General features: G+C 52.8%; 1 non-coding gene across 1 annotated transcript; it reads right to left on the reverse strand.

Moving 5' to 3' along the window:
- Nucleotides 1-19,695: 19,695 nt before the first annotated feature.
- On the reverse strand, nt 19,696-19,767 carry trnaq-cug (transfer RNA glutamine (anticodon CUG)). Its single transcript has one exon. It is a non-coding gene; the product is annotated as a tRNA-Gln (tRNA).
- Between the last annotated feature and the right edge of the window lie 1,983 nt (nt 19,768-21,750).

The following is a 21,750-nucleotide window of genomic DNA, read 5'->3' on the forward strand; positions in this document are numbered from 1 at the left end:
CCGGTCTCGCGCTACGGCCAGGATGCGGAGTTTGATCGACACTGGTGGGAGCCGGGGGGTCGAAGGGGTTCCGGCCGCCCCGCCGTCCTCAGCGCCGCTGTCACCCAGACGGGAAGCTGCGCCCCGTCCGAGTCAGACTCGGTCGGTGCGGCCCGCTGTGGCCAGCTGGCAACTAGCTACGGAAGGGTACCGGCGCTCCCGACGAACCCGCCGGGGTGGCTGGTGACCAACGCTGCGTTCGGCGCTTATTGCTGCGACCGGGAGGGAAGCTGCGCCCCGTCCGAGTCAGACTCGGTCGTTGCGGCCCCCCCGAGCCCGCACGCCTCTCGCGGAAGGTCATACGCCACCGGCGGCACGAAAGACGCCTCCCGCAACGCGGTAGTCGGGAAAGGCTATTCGGATAGTCGAGCAGAGTTGCGACAACACATCCCGCGGTGCCGTCTGGTTAGGCAAGGGTTTGAGAAACAGCATTCGCGGTAGACCGGCGCGGCCGGCGGACACCCACGCGGCGTGCCGCAATCGGATCGCGCGCTCGGCCTCCGTTGATTTCCTCTAGGTGGGGGATTCGGGGCGTCTCGGTCTCGCTGCCGTTCGGTCGCGCCAAGGCCTGCGGGGGCGGCGCGTAGCGCACGCTCTCGCGGCGGCCGAGGCGCTAGAGTGCGACCCGCAAGTGGGGAGGAACCGTCCACCCAACGCCGGCGCGAGCCGGGGCCGGTGGGGGCCCTACCAAGGCGGGTCATGAGTGCCAGTCGGTCAGTTCGGGAGAAGGGGAGGGTACTCGGAGGCCCGCCGGGAGCAGACGGGGGTCCGGAAGCTGAGGGGGGTGAAGGACGGCGGCCGGGAGCAGACGGCCGTCCCCGGGAGGGGGTGTTCGTTCACGTGCGGACGCCGGGAGCAGGCGGCCGTCACGCGATTCTGCCAACCGTTCCTACCGGCCTGTGTTTAAGGAGGCGGCCGGTCCTCCGTCCTTGGATGGATAAGATTCGCAGATTTTCGCCCGGCCTGTGTTTAAGGAGGCGGCCGGTTCCCTCCTTCCTTCCTTTCTTGGATGTATAACATTCGCAGATTTTCGCCCGGCCGGTGGTTTAAGGAGGCGGCCGGTCCTCCCTCCTTGGATGTATAACATTCGCAGATTTTCGCCCGGCCTATGTTTAGTGAGGCGACCGGTCCTCCCTCCTTGGATGTATAACATTCGCATATTTTCGCCCGGCCGGTGGTTTAAGGAGGCGGCCGGTCCTCCCTCCTTGGATGTATAACATTCGCAGATTTTCGCCCGGCCTATGTTTAGTGAGGCGACCGGTCCTCCGTGGAGAGCGACCCGCAAGTGGGGAGGAACCGTCCACCCAACGCCGGCGCGAGCCGGGGCCGGTGGGGGCCCTACCAAGGCGGGTCTCATTGCCTGTCGGTCAGTTCGGGAGAAGGTGGGGGTACTCGGAGGCCCGCCGGGAGCAGACGGGGGTCCGGAAGGTGAGGGGGTGAAGGACGGCGGTCGGGAGCAGACGGCCGTCCCCGGGAGGGGGTGTTCGTTCACGTGCGGACGCCGGGAGCAGGCGGCCGTCACGCAATTCTGCCAACCGTTCCCACCGGCCTGTGTTTAAGGAGGCGGCCGGTCCTCCACGAGAAGAATTCTGCCAAACGTTCCACCGGCCTGTGTTTAAGGAGGCGGCCGGTCCTCCCCGTCGTTCCGCCGGCTTGTGTTTAAGGAGGCGGCCGGTCCTCCACGAGAAGAATTCTGCCAAACGTTCCACCGGCCTGTGTTTAAGGAGGCGGCCGGTCCTCCCCGTCGTTCCGCCGGCTTGTGTTTAAGGAGGCGGCCGGTCCTCCACTATTCCTTCCTTGGATGGAAAGCATGTAGCACTTTGAAAATTTTCGAGCACTGTGACACTTTGAAAATTTTCGAGAGTTTTTGTACTTAGAAAATTTTTCGCTCTTGCACTTCCAGAGTGCTTTGCGGTAGCTCCTAGGTTCGCTGTCCGAGCATGTGAACACTTTTTGGGGGGAACACATCGCTAGAGACACCAGCCGCCTGGTTCTCGGGGCCAAAACTTGTGTTCCCCACACTCGTTCTGACTATATTTTGCGATTTGGGGGTAAAGGTATTGAGTACAGTGACTAGGGGGACCAACTCATCGTACTCTGGCGCACCAACAGACCAAAGCTGGTACTGCACTTACCCCTGGTACCCCAACGCCTGGTACCTGACGGGCGAGAGGCTGATTTTTCGCTATTTGCGGCCGACCGAGGGAACCAGACAAAGCGGACACTTTACGGCGCAAGAGCCGTTGGCACTTAGAAATTTTTCGACAAAGTTGGCGCGAGCTCCAGAAGGAGAGGCTGATTTTTCGCTATTTGTGGCCGACCGAGGGAACCAGGCAAAGCGGACACTTTACGGCGCAAGAGCCGTTGGCACTTAGAAATTTTTTGACAAAGTTGGCGCGAGCTCCAGAAGGAGAGGCTGATTTTTCGCTATTTGTGGCCGACCGAGGGAACCAGGCAAAGCGGACACTTTACGGCGCAAGAGCCGTTGGCACTTAGAAAATATTCGCCAAAGTTGGCACGAGCTCCAGAAGGAGAGGCTGATTTTTCGCTATTTGTGGCCGACCGAGGGAACCAGACAAAGCGGACACATTACGGCGCAAGAGCCGTTGGCACTTAGAAAATATTCGCCAAAGTTGGCACGAGCTCCAGAAGGAGAGGCTGATTTTTCGCTATTTGTGGCCGACCGAGGGAACCAGACAAAGCGGACACTTTACGGCGCAAGAGCCGTTGGCACTTGCGCGAGCTCCAGAAGGAGAGGCTGATTTTTCGCTATTTGTGGCCGACCGAGGGAACCAGACAAAGCGGACACTTTACGGCGCAAGAGCCGTTGGCACTTAGAAAATATTCGCCAAAGTTGGCGCGAGCTCCAGAAGGAGAGGCTGATTTTTCGCTATTTGTGGCCGACCGAGGGAACCAGGCAAAGCGGACACATTACGGCGCAAGAGCCGTTGGCACTTAGGCGAGCTCCAGAAGGAGAGGCTGATTTTTCGCTATTTGTGGCCGACCGAGGGAACCAGGCAAAGCGGACACATTACGGCGCAAGAGCCGTTGGCACTTAGGCGAGCTCCAGAAGGAGAGGCTGATTTTTCGCCGTTTGTGGCCGACCGAGGGAACCAGGCAAAGCGGACACATTACGGCGCAAGAGCCGTTGGCACTTAGGCGAGCTCCAGAAGGAGAGGCTGATTTTTCGCTATTTGTGGCCGACCGAGGGAACCAGGCAAAGCGGACACATTACGGCGCAAGAGCCGTTGGCACTTAGGCGAGCTCCAGAAGGAGAGGCTGATTTTTCGCTATTTGTGGCCGACCGAGGGAACCAGGCAAAGCGGACACATTACGGCGCAAGAGCCGTTGGCACTTAGGCGAGCTCCAGAAGGAGAGGCTGGTTTTTCGCTATTTGTGGCCGACCGAGGGAACCAGGCAAAGCGGACACATTACGGCGCAAGAGCCGTTGGCACTTAGGCGAGCTCCAGAAGGAGAGGCTGATTTTTCGCTATTTGTGGCCGACCGAGGGAACCAGGCAAAGCGGACACATTACGGCGCAAGAGCCGTTGGCACTTAGGCGAGCTCCAGAAGGAGAGGCTGATTTTTCGCCGTTTGTGGCCGACCGAGGGAACCAGGCAAAGCGGACACATTACGGCGCAAGAGCCGTTGGCACTTAGGCGAGCTCCAGAAGGAGAGGCTGGTTTTTCGCTATTTGTGGCCGACCGAGGGAACCAGGCAAAACGGACACATTACGGCGCAAGAGCCGTTGGCACTTAGGCGAGCTCCAGAAGGAGAGGCTGATTTTTCGCCGTTTGTGGCCGACCGAGGGAACCAGGCAAAGCGGACACATTACGGCGCAAGAGCCGTTGGCACTTAGGCGAGCTCCAGAAGGAGAGGCTGGTTTTTCGCTATTTGTGGCCGACCGAGGGAACCAGGCAAAGCGGACACATTACGGCGCAAGAGCCGTTGGCACTTAGGCGAGCTCCAGAAGGAGAGGCTGATTTTTCGCCGTTTGTGGCCGACCGAGGGAACCAGGCAAAGCGGACACATTACGGCGCAAGAGCCGTTGGCACTTAGGCGAGCTCCAGAAGGAGAGGCTGGTTTTTCGCTATTTGTGGCCGACCGAGGGAACCAGGCAAAGCGGACACATTACGGCGCAAGAGCCGTTGGCACTTAGGCGAGCTCCAGAAGGAGAGGCTGATTTTTCGCCGTTTGTGGCCGACCGAGGGAACCAGGCAAAGCGGACACATTACGGCGCAAGAGCCGTTGGCACTTAGGCGAGCTCCAGAAGGAGAGGCTGGTTTTTCGCTATTTGTGGCCGACCGAGGGAACCAGGCAAAGCGGACACATTACGGCGCAAGAGCCGTTGGCACTTAGGCGAGCTCCAGAAGGAGAGGCTGATTTTTCGCCGTTTGTGGCCGACCGAGGGAACCAGGCAAAGCGGACACATTACGGCGCAAGAGCCGTTGGCACTTAGGCGAGCTCCAGAAGGAGAGGCTGGTTTTTCGCTATTTGTGGCCGACCGAGGGAACCAGGCAAAGCGGACACATTACGGCGCAAGAGCCGTTGGCACTTAGGCGAGCTCCAGAAGGAGAGGCTGATTTTTCGCCGTTTGTGGCCGACCGAGGGAACCAGGCAAAGCGGACACATTACGGCGCAAGAGCCGTTGGCACTTAGGCGAGCTCCAGAAGGAGAGGCTGGTTTTTCGCTATTTGTGGCCGACCGAGGGAACCAGGCAAAGCGGACACATTACGGCGCAAGAGCCGTTGGCACTTAGGCGAGCTCCAGAAGGAGAGGCTGATTTTTCGCCGTTTGTGGCCGACCGAGGGAACCAGGCAAAGCGGACACATTACGGCGCAAGAGCCGTTGGCACTTAGGCGAGCTCCAGAAGGAGAGGCTGGTTTTTCGCTATTTGTGGCCGACCGAGGGAACCAGGCAAAGCGGACACATTACGGCGCAAGAGCCGTTGGCACTTAGGCGAGCTCCAGAAGGAGAGGCTGATTTTTCGCCGTTTGTGGCCGACCGAGGGAACCAGGCAAAGCGGACACATTACGGCGCAAGAGCCGTTGGCACTTAGGCGAGCTCCAGAAGGAGAGGCTGGTTTTTCGCTATTTGTGGCCGACCGAGGGAACCAGGCAAAGCGGACACATTACGGCGCAAGAGCCGTTGGCACTTAGGCGAGCTCCAGAAGGAGAGGCTGATTTTTCGCCGTTTGTGGCCGACCGAGGGAACCAGGCAAAGCGGACACATTACGGCGCAAGAGCCGTTGGCACTTAGGCGAGCTCCAGAAGGAGAGGCTGGTTTTTCGCTATTTGTGGCCGACCGAGGGAACCAGGCAAAGCGGACACATTACGGCGCAAGAGCCGTTGGCACTTAGGCGAGCTCCAGAAGGAGAGGCTGATTTTTCGCCGTTTGTGGCCGACCGAGGGAACCAGGCAAAGCGGACACATTACGGCGCAAGAGCCGTTGGCACTTAGGCGAGCTCCAGAAGGAGAGGCTGGTTTTTCGCTATTTGTGGCCGACCGAGGGAACCAGGCAAAGCGGACACATTACGGCGCAAGAGCCGTTGGCACTTAGGCGAGCTCCAGAAGGAGAGGCTGATTTTTCGCCGTTTGTGGCCGACCGAGGGAACCAGGCAAAGCGGACACATTACGGCGCAAGAGCCGTTGGCACTTAGGCGAGCTCCAGAAGGAGAGGCTGGTTTTTCGCTATTTGTGGCCGACCGAGGGAACCAGGCAAAGCGGACACATTACGGCGCAAGAGCCGTTGGCACTTAGAAAATATTCGCCAAAGTTGGCACGAGCTCCAGAAGGAGAGGCTGATTTTTCGCTATTTGTGGCCGACCGAGGGAACCAGGCAAAGCGGACACATTACGGCGCAAGAGCCGTTGGCACTTAGGCGAGCTCCAGAAGGAGAGGCTGATTTTTCGCCGTTCGTGGCCGACCGAGGGAACCAGGCAAAGCGGACACATTACGGCGCAAGAGCCGTTGGCACTTAGAAAATATTCGCCAAAGTTGGCACGAGCTCCAGAATGAGAGGCTGATTTTTCGCCGTTTGTGGCCGACCGAGGGAACCAGACAAAGCGGACACATTACGGCGCAAGAGCCGTTGGCACTTAGGCGAGCTCCAGAAGGAGAGGCTGATTTTTTCGCTATTTGTGGCCGACCGAGGGAACCAGGCAAAGCGGACACATTACGGCGCAAGAGCCGTTGGCACTTAGAAAATATTCGCCAAAGTTGGCACGAGCTCCAGAATGAGAGGCTGATTTTTCGCCGTTTGTGGCCGACCGAGGGAACCAGGCAAAGCGGACACATTACGGCGCAAGAGCCGTTGGCACTTAGGCGAGCTCCAGAAGGAGAGGCTGATTTTTTCGCTATTTGTGGCCGACCGAGGGAACCAGGCAAAGCGGACACATTACGGCGCAAGAGCCGTTGGCACTTAGAAAATATTCGCCAAAGTTGGCACGAGCTCCAGAATGAGAGGCTGATTTTTCGCCGTTTGTGGCCGACCGAGGGAACCAGACAAAGCGGACACATTACGGCGCAAGAGCCGTTGGCACTTAGGCGAGCTCCAGAAGGAGAGGCTGATTTTTCGCTATTTGTGGCCGACCGAGGGAACCAGGCAAAGCGGACACTTTACGGCGCAAGAGCCGTTGGCACTTAGAAAATATTCGCCAAAGTTGGCACGAGCTCCAGAAGGAGAGGCTGATTTTTCGCCGTTTGTGGCCGACCGAGGGAACCAGACAAAGCGGACACATTACGGCGCAAGAGCCGTTGGCACTTAGGCGAGCTCCAGAAGGAGAGGCTGATTTTTCGCTATTTGTGGCCGACCGAGGGAACCAGGCAAAGCGGACACTTTACGGCGCAAGAGCCGTTGGCACTTAGAAAATATTCGCCAAAGTTGGCGCGAGCTCCAGAAGGAGAGGCTGATTTTTCGCCGTTTGTGGCCGACCGAGGGAACCAGACAAAGCGGACACATTACGGCGCAAGAGCCGTTGGCACTTAGGCGAGCTCCAGAAGGAGAGGCTGATTTTTCGCTATTTGTGGCCGACCGAGGGAACCAGGCAAAGCGGACACTTTACGGCGCAAGAGCCGTTGGCACTTAGAAAATATTCGCCAAAGTTGGCGCGAGCTCCAGAAGGAGAGGCTGATTTTTCGCCGTTTGTGGCCGACCGAGGGAACCAGACAAAGCGGACACATTACGGCGCAAGAGCCGTTGGCACTTAGAATATTTTTGCCAAAGTTGGCGCGAGCTCCAGAAGGAGAGGCTGATTTTTCGCCGTTCGTGGCCGACCGAGGGAACCAGGCAAAGCGGACACATTACGGCGCAAGAGCCGTTGGCACTTAGAAAATATTCGCCAAAGTTGGCGCGAGCTCCAGAAGGAGAGGCTGATTTTTCGCCGTTCGTGGCCGACCGAGGGAACCAGGCAAAGCGGACACATTACGGCGCAAGAGCCGTTGGCACTTAGAAAATATTCGCCAAAGTTGGCGCGAGCTCCAGAAGGAGAGGCTGATTTTTCGCCGTTCGTGGCCGACCGAGGGAACCAGGCAAAGCGGACACATTACGGCGCAAGAGCCGTTGGCACTTAGAAAATATTCGCCAAAGTTGGCGCGAGCTCCAGAAGGAGAGGCTGATTTTTCGCCGTTCGTGGCCGACCGAGGGAACCAGACAAAGCGGACACATTACGGCGCAAGAGCCGTTGGCACTTAGAAAATATTCGCCAAAGTTGGCGCGAGCTCCAGAAGGAGAGGCTGATTTTTCGCCGTTCGTGGCCGACCGAGGGAACCAGACAAAGCGGACACATTACGGCGCAAGAGCCGTTGGCACTTAGAAAATATTCGCCAAAGTTGGCGCGAGCTCCAGAAGGAGAGGCTGATTTTTCGCTGTTTGTGGCCGACCGAGGGAACCAGACAAAGCGGACACATTACGGCGCAAGAGCCGTTGGCACTTAGAAAATATTTGCCAAAGTTGGCGCGAGCTCCAGAAGGAGAGGCTGATTTTTCGCCATTCGTGGCCGACCGAGGGAACCAGACAAAGCGGACACATTACGGCGCAAGAGCCGTTGGCACTTAGAAAATATTCGCCAAAGTTGGCGCGAGCTCCAGAAGGAGAGGCTGATTTTTCGCTGTTTGTGGCCGACCGAGGGAACCAGACAAAGCGGACACATTACGGCGCAAGAGCCGTTGGCACTTAGAAAATATTTGCCAAAGTTGGCGCGAGCTCCAGAAGGAGAGGCTGATTTTTCGCCATTCGTGGCCGACCGAGGGAACCAGACAAAGCGGACAGCTTGTGCGGCAGCCCACGCTGGCACTTAGAAAATATTCTGAAATTCTCACCGACTTCCGTGGTGGAGAGGCCGAATTTTTGCGATTCGGGTCCGAAAGGAGAACCGTCGCAATTCGGACAGCTTGTGCGGCAGCCCACGCTGGCACTTAGAAAATATTCTGAAATTCTCACCGACCTCCGTGGTGGAGAGGCCGGATTTTCGACATTCGGATCCGACCGGGGAACCGTCGCCACTCGGACAAGTTGTGCGGCAGCCCACGCTCGCACTTAGAAAATATTCTGAAATTCTCACCGACCTCCGTGGTGGAGAGGCCGAATTTTCGACATTCGTGGCCGACCGGGGAACCGTCGCCACTCGGACAACTTGTGCGGCAGCCCTCGGTGATTTTAGGACCGCTTTTTCACCCTCGCTGTCCGACCGGAGAACCGTCGTAGCTCGGACAGTTCGTGTGCCAGCATCCGCTGGCACTTAGAAAATTTTAAAAAAGAAAAAAATAGTCTTCTGCATATACGTTCTGACTATATTTTGCGATTAGGGGGTAAAGGTAATGAGTACAGTGACTAGGGGGACCAACTCATCGTACTCTGGCGCACCAACACGCCAAGGTTGGTACTGCACTTAGGCTGATTTTTGCGCTATTCGCGGCCGACCGGGGAACCAGCGCGGAGCGGACACATTACGGCGAATGAGCCGTTGGCACTTAGAAAATTTTTGAGCTTTTTTCGAACTTCCGTGAGGCTGATTTTGCGCTATTCGCGGCCGACCGGGGAACCAGCGCGGAGCGGACACATTACGGCGAATGAGCCGTTGGCACTTAGAAAGTTTTTGAGCTTTTTTCGAACTTCCGTGAGGCTGATTTTGCGCTATTCGCGGCCGACCGGGGAACCAGCGCGGAGCGGACACATTACGGCGAATGAGCCGTTGGCACTTAGAAAATTTTTGAGCTTTTTTCGAACTTCCGTGAGGCTGATTTTGCGCTATTCGCGGCCGACCGGGGAACCAGCGCGGAGCGGACACATTACGGCGAATGAGCCGTTGGCACTTAGAAAATTTTTGAGCTTTTTTCGGACTTCCGTGTGGAGCTTTGGGGCCGTTCCGCCTAACTTTTTATGCCCGATTAGGCTTCCAGGGAGGCGGCTAAGCATTATTGACCAATCATGGAGCTTTTTTGGGACTTCCGTGTGGAGCTTTGGGGCCGTTCCGCCTAACTTTTTATGCCCGATTAGGCTTCCAGGGAGGCGGCTAAGCATTATTGACCAATCATGGAGCTTTTTTGGGACTTCCGTGTGGAGCTTTGGAGCCGTTCCGCCTAACTTTTTATGCCCGATTAGGCTTCCAGGGAGGCGGCTAAGCATTATTGACCAATCATGGAGCTTTTTTGGGACTTCCGTGTGGAGCTTTGGGGCCGTTCCGCCTAGCTTTTTATGCCCGATTAGGCTTCCAGGGAGGCGGCTAAGCATTATTGACCAATCATGGAGCTTTTTTGGGACTTCCGTGTGGAGCTTTGGGGCCGTTCCGCCTAACTTTTTATGCCCGATTAGGCTTCCAGGGAGGCGGCTAAGCATTATTGACCAATCATGGAGCTTTTTTGGGACTTCCGTGTGGAGCTTTGGGGCCGTTCCGCCTAGCTTTTTATGCCCGATTAGGCTTCCAGGGAGGCGGCTAAGCATTATTGACCAATCATGGAGCTTTTTTGGGACTTCCGTGTGGAGCTTTGGGGCCGTTCCGCCTAACTTTTTATGCCCGATTAGGCTTCCAGGGAGGCGGCTTAGCATTATTGACCAATCATGGAGCTTTTTTGGGACTTCCGTGTGGAGCTTTGGGGCCGTTCCGCCTAGCTTTTTATGCCCGATTAGGCTTCCAGGGAGGCGGCTAAGCATTATTGACCAATCATGGAGCTTTTTTGGGACTTCCGTGTGGAGCTTTGGGGCCGTTCCGCCTAACTTTTTATGCCCGATTAGGCTTCCAGGGAGGCGGCTAAGCATTATTGACCAATCATGGAGCTTTTTTGGGACTTCCGTGTGGAGCTTTGGGGCCGTTCCGCCTAGCTTTTTATGCCCGATTAGGCTTCCAGGGAGGCGGCTAAGCATTATTGACCAATCATGGAGCTTTTTTGGGACTTCCGTGTGGAGCTTTGGGGCCGTTCCGCCTAGCTTTTTATGCCCGATTAGGCTTCCAGGGAGGCGGCTAAGCATTATTGACCAATCATGGAGCTTTTTTGGGACTTCCAGCCGGTGCTTTGGGGGCCTTCCCCCTCACTTTCTACGCCCGATTGGGCTTCCAGGGACGCGGCTAAGCATTTTTAACAGAAATGGAGCTTTTTGAGGACCTCCACACGGAGCTCCAGGGCCGGTCCGCCTCACTTTTTACGCCCGATTACGCTTCCAGGGACGCGGCTAAGCATTTTTAACACGTTATGGAGCTTTTTGAGGACCTCCACACGGAGCTCCAGGGCCGGTCCGCCTCACTTTTTACGCCCGATTAGATTTGCATAATAATTTGGAACACGGTGCCGTGTTCCAAATTATTATGCGGGCTGGTGCTTGGGGCTGGCGTCCGCCTATAGTGGTTTAATTTCGGGAGGAAGATTCATTTTCGTCCCAAGCCCGCCGCTGGAGAAAATCTTAGGTACCAGGAGTGGATTTTTTTTGTCCACTCAGGAGGGGGACGTTGACTGGTTCGGTGTCCGGGGGAAAGTGCTCTTTTCTCGGCCAGGAGAAAGATGAGACTCCGAGCCCGCCGCTGGAGAAAATTTTAGGTACCAGGAGCGGATTTTTTTTTCTCCAGGGGCGTTCCGCCTAACATTTTACGCCCGATTACGCTTCCAGGGACGCGGCTAAGCATTTTTAACACGTTATGGAGCTTTTTGAGGACCTCCACACGGAGCTCCAGGGCCGGTCCGCCTCACTTTTTACGCCCGATTACGCTTCCAGGGACGCGGCTAAGCATTTTTGACCAATCATGGAGCTTTTTTGGGACTTCCAGCCGGTGCTTTGGGGGCCTTCCCCCTCACTTTCTACGCCCGATTGGGCTTCCAGGGACGCGGCTAAGCATTTTTAACAGAAATGGAGCTTTTTGCGGAGCTCCAGCCGGTGCCACCGGCAGGCCGTGCACGCGGACGAGATGACCGAAAGAAGCTCCAGGAGAGCGGATGGACGCTTTTTAAGCACCGAGGCGGAGATCGCGGAGCTTTAATAGACTTCCAGCGGGCCCAAAGCGGCCAGGCAGACGGCGCAGCGCGACCTGGTACCTCGCACGGGACGCATCGCCCCCCCCGCGCACAGTTCCAGGGGGCCGGGATGACGTTTCAAAGCTGCCGCTGCAGCTGCGGCGGGGAGTGGCCTCCCTCCGGTGGACACGACGAGTAAATGACACCGGCCGCTGACGCAAACCCACGCCCGGCAGGAGAGCTCGGAAGGCGGCTAAGATTTCAAGGAAGACCCCCCCTGCGCAGACCTCCACTAGGCCGGGATGACTGTTCAGCTGCGGCGGGGAGTGGCCTCCCTCCGGTCGGCACGACGAGTAAATGACACCGGCCGCTGACGCAAACCCACGCCCGGCAGGAGAGCTCGGAAGGCGGCTAAGATTTCAAGGAAGACCCCCCCTGCGCAGACCTCCACTAGGCCGGGATGACTGTTCAGCTGCGGCGGGGAGTGGCCTCCCTCCGGTCGGCACGACGAGTAAATGACACCGGCCGCTGACGCAAACCCACGCCCGGCAGGAGAGCTCGGAAGGCGGCTAAGATTTCAAGGAAGACCCCCCCTGCGCAGACCTCCACTAGGCCGGGATGACTGTTCAGCTGTAGCGGGGAGTGGCCTCCCTCCGGTCGGCACGACGAGTAAATGACACCGGCCGCTGACGCAAACCCACGCCCGGCAGGAGAGCTCGGAAGGCGGCTAAGATTTCAAGGAAGACCCCCCCTGCGCAGACCTCCACTAGGCCGGGATGACTGTTCAGCTGCGGCGGGGAGTGGCCTCCCTCCGGTCGGCACGACGAGTAAATGACACCGGCCGCTGACGCAAACCCACGCCCGGCAGGAGAGCTCGGAAGGCGGCTAAGATTTCAAGGAAGACCCCCCCTGCGCAGACCTCCACTAGGCCGGGATGACTGTTCAGCTGCGGCGGGGAGTGGCCTCCCTCCGGTCGGCACGACGAGTAAATGACACCGGCCGCTGACGCAAACCCACGCCCGGCAGGAGAGCTCGGAAGGCGGCTAAGATTTCAAGGAAGACCCCCCCTGCGCAGACCTCCACTAGGCCGGGATGACTGTTCAGCTGCGGCGGGGAGTGGCCTCCCTCCGGTCGGCACGACGAGTAAATGACACCGGCCGCTGACGCAAACCCACGCCCGGCAGGAGAGCTCGGAAGGCGGCTAAGATTTCAAGGAAGACCCCCCCTGCGCAGACCTCCACTAGGCCGGGATGACTGTTCAGCTGCGGCGGGGAGTGGCCTCCCTCCGGTCGGCACGACGAGTAAATGACACCGGCCGCTGACGCAAACCCACGCCCGGCAGGAGAGCTCGGAAGGCGGCTAAGATTTCAAGGAAGACCCCCCCTGCGCAGACCTCCACTAGGCCGGGATGACTGTTCAGCTGCGGCGGGGAGTGGCCTCCCTCCGGTCGGCACGACGAGTAAATGACACCGGCCGCTGACGCAAACCCACGCCCGGCAGGAGAGCTCGGAAGGCGGCTAAGATTTCAAGGAAGACCCCCCCTGCGCAGACCTCCACTAGGCCGGGATGACTGTTCAGCTGTGGCGGGGAGTGGCCTCCCTCCGGTCGGCACGACGAGTAAATGACACCGGCCGCTGACGCAAACCCACGCCCGGCAGGAGAGCTCGGAAGGCGGCTAAGATTTCAAGGAAGACCCCCCCTGCGCAGACCTCCACTAGGCCGGGATGACTGTTCAGCTGTAGCGGGGAGTGGCCTCCCTCCGGTCGGCACGACGAGTAAATGACACCGGCCGCTGACGCAAACCCACGCCCGGCAGGAGAGCTCGGAAGGCGGCTAAGATTTCAAGGAAGACCCCCCCTGCGCAGACCTCCACTAGGCCGGGATGACTGTTCAGCTGCGGCGGGGAGTGGCCTCCCTCCGGTCGGCACGACGAGTAAATGACACCGGCCGCTGACGCAAACCCACGCCCGGCAGGAGAGCTCGGAAGGCGGCTAAGATTTCAAGGAAGACCCCCCCTGCGCAGACCTCCACTAGGCCGGGATGACTGTTCAGCTGCGGCGGGGAGTGGCCTCCCTCCGGTCGGCACGACGAGTAAAGCTATTTAGGAAAATCTGAGATAAATATCACTTGCATAATAATTTGGAACACGGTCCCGTGTTCCAAATTATTATGCAAAATGTATTTAGACACCAGCAATCGCACTTAGATTTGTTTCTTTTTTCTTTCTTTTAGCTTCCATAATGTTACCGGGCGCTGACGCAAACCCACGCCGGGCAGGAGAGCTCAAAAGCCGGGTAACATTTCAAGGAAGCTATTTAGGAAAATCTGAGATAAATATCCTTTGCATAATAATTTGGAACACGGTCCCGTGTTCCAAATTATTATGCAAAATGTATTTAAGTGTCATAAAGATTACATTTTTTGTTTTTCAAGTACTGAAATCACCCTCAGTCATGGTACAGTCCATGGTAGTCTGCCAGGTGAGCGCAATTGTAGTAATTAACAAGTCTATTTAAGTTCCGCGTTTTTAAGCGTTCGGCCATTTCGTTCAACCATGGGGAGGAAAAAGGATCTCTCTGCTGTCGAGAAGCGTGAAATCGTTCGATGCCTTGGACAAGGTATGCAGACATTCGATATTGCACGAAAGCTTAAGCGCGACCATCGAACTTTGAAGAAATTCGTCGCTGATTCGGAGCAAACGCGCGTTCGTGCAGACAAAGGCACGACAAGGAAGGTTTCTGCAAGACAAACAAATCGAATCAAGAGGGCGGCTGCAAGCATGCCACTAAAGACGAGCAAACAAATATTCGACGCTGCTGGTGCCAGTGAAGTCCCACGAACGACGAGGTGCAGGATCCTCCAGAGGCTTGCAGTTGTGCGGAAACCCTCCATTCGGCCACCCCTGAACAACGCGAACAAGCAGAAACGGCTGCAGTGGGCCCAGACTTACATGAAGACAAATTTTCAGACAGTCCTGTTCACCGACGAGTGCCGTGCAACCTTGGATGGGCCAGGTAGGGTTTTTTAAGTTTTTCCTTGCACTTTTGAGAGCTCAGGGGATGCTTTGAGAATAATTGTCAATTTCTGTCTATGTGAAGCCCTTTGAGACTGCTTGTGATTTAGGGCTATACAAATAAACTTGATTTGACTTGACTTTACAGATGGATGGAGTCGTGGATGGTTGGTGGACGGCCACGATAGCCCAACAAGGCTGCGGCGTCAGCAGGGAGGTGGCGGAGTGATGTTTTGGGCCGGAATCATGGGGAGAGAGCTGCTTGGCCCCTTTAGGGTCCCTGAAGGCGTCAAAATTACGTCTGTTAACTACGTGGAATTTCTGACTCAACACTTCTGTCCATGGTACAACAGGAAGAACCGTGCTTTCCGTCAAAAGATCATCTTCATGCATGACAATGCACCATCTCATGCTGCAAGAAATACGTCAACGTCTTTGGCATCTATGGGAATAAAGGGAGAGAAACTGATGGTGTGGCCCCCATGCTCCCCTGACCTCAATCCTATTGAAAACTTGTGGAGCATCGTCAAGCAGAAAATCTACGAAGGTGGGAGGCAGTTCAATTCCAAAGAGCAGCTCTGGCAGGCTATTCTTAGATCCTGCCAAGAAATTCAACCAGAAACTGTACAAAAACTCACAAGTTCAGTGGATGGAAGAATCGTGAAGCTGCTGTTGAACAAAGGGTCCTATGTTAAAATGTAACTTTGTTTTTTATTGAAATAAAGGGTCCTATGTTAAAATGTAACTTGTTTGTCTTTTCTTTGAAATAGCTTTTGATTTCAGTAAATATGACCTCCTAATGCTGTAAATTCTTAAGATGGGCATTTCAGTTCATAAAAACCTATAAAATGTTATAAAACTCTGTTGTGCGTAATAATGTGGAACAGTGCATTTTAAGTTTTTTATTTTTTAAAAATTCTGTGATCATTCGGAGGTTTGTTCAATAAAATTAGAATTCATCAAAATAATGGTTGATGACTTGAAAATTATGCTGACTCATTTTGCATCGACTATTTAGGAAAATCTGAGATAAATGTCACTTGCATAATAATTTGGAACACGGTGTACTGGTCGCCACAGGACTTTAATCCGGGATGTAAGGTGGATTCCCTGAAAAAGACGCCTGTGCGTGACTTTGTTTAGAGTGAGGAGACTGGTGCACCGACAGTCACCACACTGTCCTTGACAGATCGGGGTCCAGTGGCAAGGAGACCAAGACGACTGGTGACCCTCTTCTGCTGCAGCCTTCATCCGCCTTCCCAGCTGTTGTGACGCCACCCCTTAGGTCAGCCATCATCCTCCGCCTGGTCCACCGTTGAGGTCTTCACTATTTAGCTATAGCTGGAGCTGTTTACCCACAGTGGTTGATGGGCAGTAGGGCGTGTCCACACACCGGTGGGCCTACATGCCACATCTCTGGGGCCCACTGCTGCTCCGAGATCCTGCACAACTTAGCCTGGGACCACAAGGTGCCAGTTGCCGTGTGTGGCCACGAGGAGGCGTGTGCAAGTCTTGGCAATGGAGAGGCTGTGTACCGGTTGAGGAGGCTTATACACTCCGCTCCTCTTTTCACTCCCGGAAACAGAGGGCTAGCCGGTGGCGGTAGCTGAAAGCAGAAAAGTGGCAAGCAGAGGCAGCATGCAGCATGCACAAACTACAGGCACTACGACTCCAACACTACTGCACTGACGCATCACACGCCCTGTGCTGATGGAACAAACACACACACACACAGGGCAGTGACTCTCCAATACACGTAGATATCAAATGGTCAGGTGAAGCTTTCCCACCTTTTCCGGACAGTATAAAACCTTCTGACCTGGAGATGGGGGGTGTTGTTACATCTGCTGAAGTGCCATTTGCATTGACCGCCATTAAACAACCCAAGATCTTGCCAATAAAGAACCAACCGTTACTCCACATCTTAGTTTTCCTGACCCATGAACAGACATCATCAACAACATGCAACAGCCGTTGGTGGAATCAAACCTGCACTTTCCAAACTGTGAAGCGGACGTGCTAACCAGTGTACCACCGAGCCGCCAAAGTGTACGAACATTACTATGTTGAGTCAAATACAAGACAGATTACAGATTTAAAACCACCCTTCGACGAGGATGGGAATCCATGTGTGCAGAGCACAGCGGATTATCAATCCATCGCCTTGAACTCTCGGCCACCTCGTCGTGGACAACTTGTGTTGACACATCACATTATGTACGTTGTGCCAAGATACTTTGGATGTGAAGATAATGAAAATCTGGCGAGGATGTGATATGAAATGATGAGTGGAGAGAACAATGGGGTAGCAACACATCGCCTGAATATCTCAGCCACCACATCTCATGCATGAGTTGTATGGGCGACATGGTATCGTATGTACGGTGTGGTATAAGCCGCAAGGTAATATAATACGATACTTTAGATGTGAAACCCAGAAGAGGTAAGCCACAAAAGAAGTGACACTGTCAACAAAGAAAAACGTTTTTTCAATTTTGTCTCACCCAAAATCTTTGGGATTATCGGATCTGCGCAGTTAGATAATTCCACCAACATTTTAACATCAACATTCTTTCATGGTCTGCCAACATAATCATACGATCAAGATAATCTGGAAAACCCTGACAGCCTGGGTGTCCTGGCTGAAGATCCTAAGGAAAAGACCCTAAAACAGCATCCCCGGAACGAATCTGGGTCATGGCGTAATTAGATTACCTTGCTGAATGTGTCCGTTGTTCACTGTTGCCAAACAGCCTTCTGTTAAACACAAGCTTCCAGACATTACGTCCACCTATATTTTAATATCAACTTTATTTCATAAAGTTTTTCCTAATTCATCTTGGTGAAACTCCCTCAGGCATTCCTATCTTTTTTTAGGCCTGGCTTCCACGAGGCGGCGGTAGACATGTAGTGAGGAAGGACGAGAACGACTGGGTGAAGAAAGTTATGTCGTATAACGTAGAGGGAACAAGACCCAGTGGCCGACCTAAAAAGACCTGGCAGACGACCGTGGCAGCCGACATGAAGGCACTCGGCATCAACCACGAGATGGCCATGGACCGTTCCCGGTGGAAGAAAGCCATATCGATAATCCAGAATCCATGATTTGCTGATTGGTAATATTGTTTGCCATTCGAATTACCATTTCGTTCACTGATTTTGCTGAGAGAGGCAGGTCTTTAATTTTTGGAATGATCTTGGTTTTGTTTTTGAAGTCCGAAAATAGGCACTGATATTTTAACGAATGAGTCCTTCATCGGCCATCGGTGAATGGTTTTCCGCGCTTTATTATCTCCCGGGCTGCAACAAAACTTGCAGCAGTCGTAGAGTTTGGAGATGCAATCTATTTCTTGAAACTGTTTATTCGTTCCTCAAATTGCACCTTTCCTCTCAGTTCCAACTGGGTGATCGGCAGCAAATTTAGCATGCTTTAGCTGAAAATGTCACTCCAAATTGCTCTTTTTGTTATATTTGACAACTTCTCATTGCAAATCCAACATTCAGGCAATCCTTCAGCATTGGTAATGAAAGCAAATAGTTGAGTCCATTCTTTCTTAAACCCTCTGTTCTTATCAGCAATCTTTCTCTTTTTGCCTTTAGAATCCATGGCCCGTCACTCAAACACCTGTTTGTTTACAACTCGCCTGTGCTGTGTCGCTTGCTATGACGCAATTTTGCGCCATTCTAAAATTCAGTATTTTTAATATATTCACAACTACATACATTTTCTACAGAATAAGAATGTTTGTGTCATGATTACCATCTAAAAACATATATATAAAAAAAACAGCTTTTTCCATTTTCACGCATTTTTGCAAGAGCTACAGGGAGCAGCTAGGATTGTGCTAAAGAGCTGCATGAGGCTCTGGAGCCGTGGGTTGACGACCCCTGAACTAGCCCCATTTAATCTGAGGTGCATGTCATATGGGCTATCAATTGCAATGAAACGGCTTGAGTTAATTGACCTTGGGTCTCTTCCGTCTGCTATTTTGTTTCTCATCATACATAAAACATCACTTAAATCTGCCATCATGTGTTAACCATTGCGCCACTCGCCCTACAACACTGTATTGACTGTAAACTTGTGTGGAAAACTGTCATTGTCCAAAGGAAGGCTGTTTAGCAAAAGTGACCAGCAGACAAATTCAACAAGGTAATTTGATTATGCCATAACCCGGATTTGAACCGAACCAAGAAACGAACCGAAAGGAACCAATCAGATGGCCCGAATCCAAGCACGGTGGATGGCGGCGGTGGTAAACAGTGATATTTGAGTGAAATGAAGTTTATAGGATTTGCAGACAGTGTGGAATCATTATTTCAACAAAAGTAGGCAGGTGCATACATTTGGGCACCCCAAGAGAAAAATGACATCAATATTTAGTAGATCCTCCTTTTGCAGAAATAACAGCCTATAAACCAGGGGTCCTGAACCTTTAATCGGTCAAACTAGGGGTTCGGTGAGTCGGTCTCAGAGGTTCAGCAGAGCCTCTACTGGGGAGGTCCGAACACACCTGATTTATCAATTTGTGATAACGCATATCTGAACTGATCTCGTAAAGGCAACAGCAGAAGTCACACTGATTTGCTGGTATGTCATTTGACGTGAATTCATGCATTATGTTGGTTTTATTCTTTGAACAAGGTGATGTTCATGCACGGCTCATTTTGTGTGCCAGTAAAAAACATCTATGTCTTGAATTTGAAAAAAATATATAACATTTTTTCACTAACGAGGGGTTCGGTGATTGCGCATCTGAAACTGGTGGGATTCGGTACCTCCAACAAGGAACCACTGCTCTAAACACTTCCGAAAGCTTCCAATGAGAGTGTGGATTTTGGTTGAAGGAATATTGGACCATTCTTCTTGACAAATCGTTAACTCCAATAAACTTCATTTCACTTCTCAAATATCACTGTGTCTGTCTGCTATATGATATATTTAACTGAAATTGCTGATGCGAACAGCCAAGGATTTATAAAGAAAATGTTGAAATTGATTGGGGCGCCCAAACCTTTGCATACGACGTATATGTATATGACCAAAGATTTGAGGTCCAACCGGGACTAAAACTTTGATCACTGGATTCAGAGTGTAGAGCGCTCATGGAACCCTCAGGTGAAGGGAAGCATACAATTTCATGGGGCAGCACACAAGCTATCACCATTTCGCAAATTTTTCCCAGCTAAATGACAAATTATTTGAGGTCCCACCGAGACTTGAACTCAGATCACTGGATTCAGAGTCCAGAGTGCTCACCATTACACCATAGAACCCTGGCAGTGACAGACGGAGGAGCATAATTTTTCTTAGCACAATGCACTAACTAAGGTCCCCATTTTACGAAATTGACAGAAGTAGTGGAGGCAGGGCTGACACACTCATAGGGCTGTCCACAAAGTACTGAATTGGAATTTCCAATTGTTTCATGTAAATGACTACAAATTGGAAGTTCCACCAAGACTTGAACTTGGATTGCTAGATTCAGAGTGCTCACAATCACACCATGCCAACATTGACTAAGATGATTGATTGATTGATTGATTGATTGATTGATTGATTGATTGATTGATTGATTGATTGATTGATTGATTGATTGAACATTTATTGATCCCGGGGGTGGGGAAATTCAGGCCCAATCAGAATCCATACCACAGAGCGGGTATACAAAAGACACAGAAGGCATGAGCGCAACTCAATAGGCTCTCATAAGGCTGCCACACAACAGCGCCACAAAGAAAGCCAGTAAGTGCGAAAGATAAAAGCCATCAAAGCAAAGGAAAAAAAGTAACAGCGGCCAACCAGCACCCCTCAATATCAAAGAACACCCCAAAACACACAAAATAGCCTCCATGGGGTCCATAAACAGGTGTAAGGACAGTCCAATTCAACGGCGCCCAATGGACCGTGGTCGTGAATTGGTGAAAACATCACAAAACAGGCAAACGTGTGAGCAGCGTCCTGGGCACGTGCAGATGGACACCACGGGGCTAGCACGGCGAAAGTCGTTGGTTCCGACGAGCACGAGGCTGCGAGGCCAAGGCGAGGGACCCGTCAGCACCGGCCGGATAAGCAGGAAGCCGTCGTACAGTTACGCCGGTCTCAACCGATTACTCGGTAATCCAGAAGAGCATTAGCTTTAAAACCATCCAAGATCTAAAGTAAGTTCCACCAGTTGACATTGTAACTCGGAGAACATGTGATTACTTTATCAAATACTATATGGCTCCTGTTTGCCGAGGTGTCCCTGGCACACTTTGCAAAGCAGACAACACTGACAAATAGATTTAGAAAATGTTGTTTCCACCCAGTCTCAAACTGGTGCACCTAAAAACCTCAAACTGGGGGTGTTTCGCGTCTTAGAAGAACATGATGACCACTACGCTATGGAAACTGCTGTGAAGTCCAAAGCATTTTGAGAAGCCTGGCAAAAGTTCAACAAAAGTGAGTGAGGAAGAAAGCAGGCACTTATAAACTTTTTGATTTGCTTTTCAAAACTGTGCCAGCAAAAGCAATTTTTCCATACAAAGAAATAAACTCCACGTCGGGGAATTGAAGCCCGATTTGCCGAGCCCAGGCTGCGTCGTTTCGCTAAAGGGTACCTGATTTGAGACTGGGTGAAAACCAGGTTTCGCACTTTTGTTTAACTTTTGCCAGGCTCTTCAAAAGGCTATGTGTCAGCGCAGTTTCCATGGTGTAGTGGTTATCACATTCCCTCACACGCTGAAGGTCCCTGGTTGGAAACAAGTCTTATGATCCTTTTGATTTTAGACTCCGCGTCGGGGAATTGAGCCTCAGTTTGCCGAGCCGAGGCCGTGAATAGTATAGCTAAAACGGCCTGTTGCGTTTTGTTCAAGGTGTCCATCGTTAAGCAAGGAAAACAAAAATGTGGAGTAACAGTTTTTGTAACAGATATTAGTTTTTTTAATGGCAGTCAGTTCACAAGGCACTTCAGCAGATGAAACAACAACGTCAAACTTCAAATCAGAAGGCTTTATACTGACCAAAAGCAGGAACTAGGAAGGGAACGGAAGGGAAGGATAAGGTCTGTTCTGTTATCACCTGAATGTCCTGTTATATACTGACTGTTTTGTGACTATGTGTCATGGAACTTAACTGAGCTCTGTGTGCCGTGTCTGTGCTCACTGCCTATGTGTAAGTGAAAGTCACAAAGCTCTGTGTGCTGTGTCTGTGCTCTGATTGAGCAACTATGTTTGGGTAAATTATTTACACATTGATTGATATGTTTGTATAAACTA

This window comes from Syngnathus typhle, unplaced genomic scaffold (genome assembly GCF_033458585.1).
Source record: "Syngnathus typhle isolate RoL2023-S1 ecotype Sweden unplaced genomic scaffold, RoL_Styp_1.0 HiC_scaffold_106, whole genome shotgun sequence".
NCBI classification, from domain to species: domain Eukaryota; kingdom Metazoa; phylum Chordata; class Actinopteri; order Syngnathiformes; family Syngnathidae; genus Syngnathus; species Syngnathus typhle.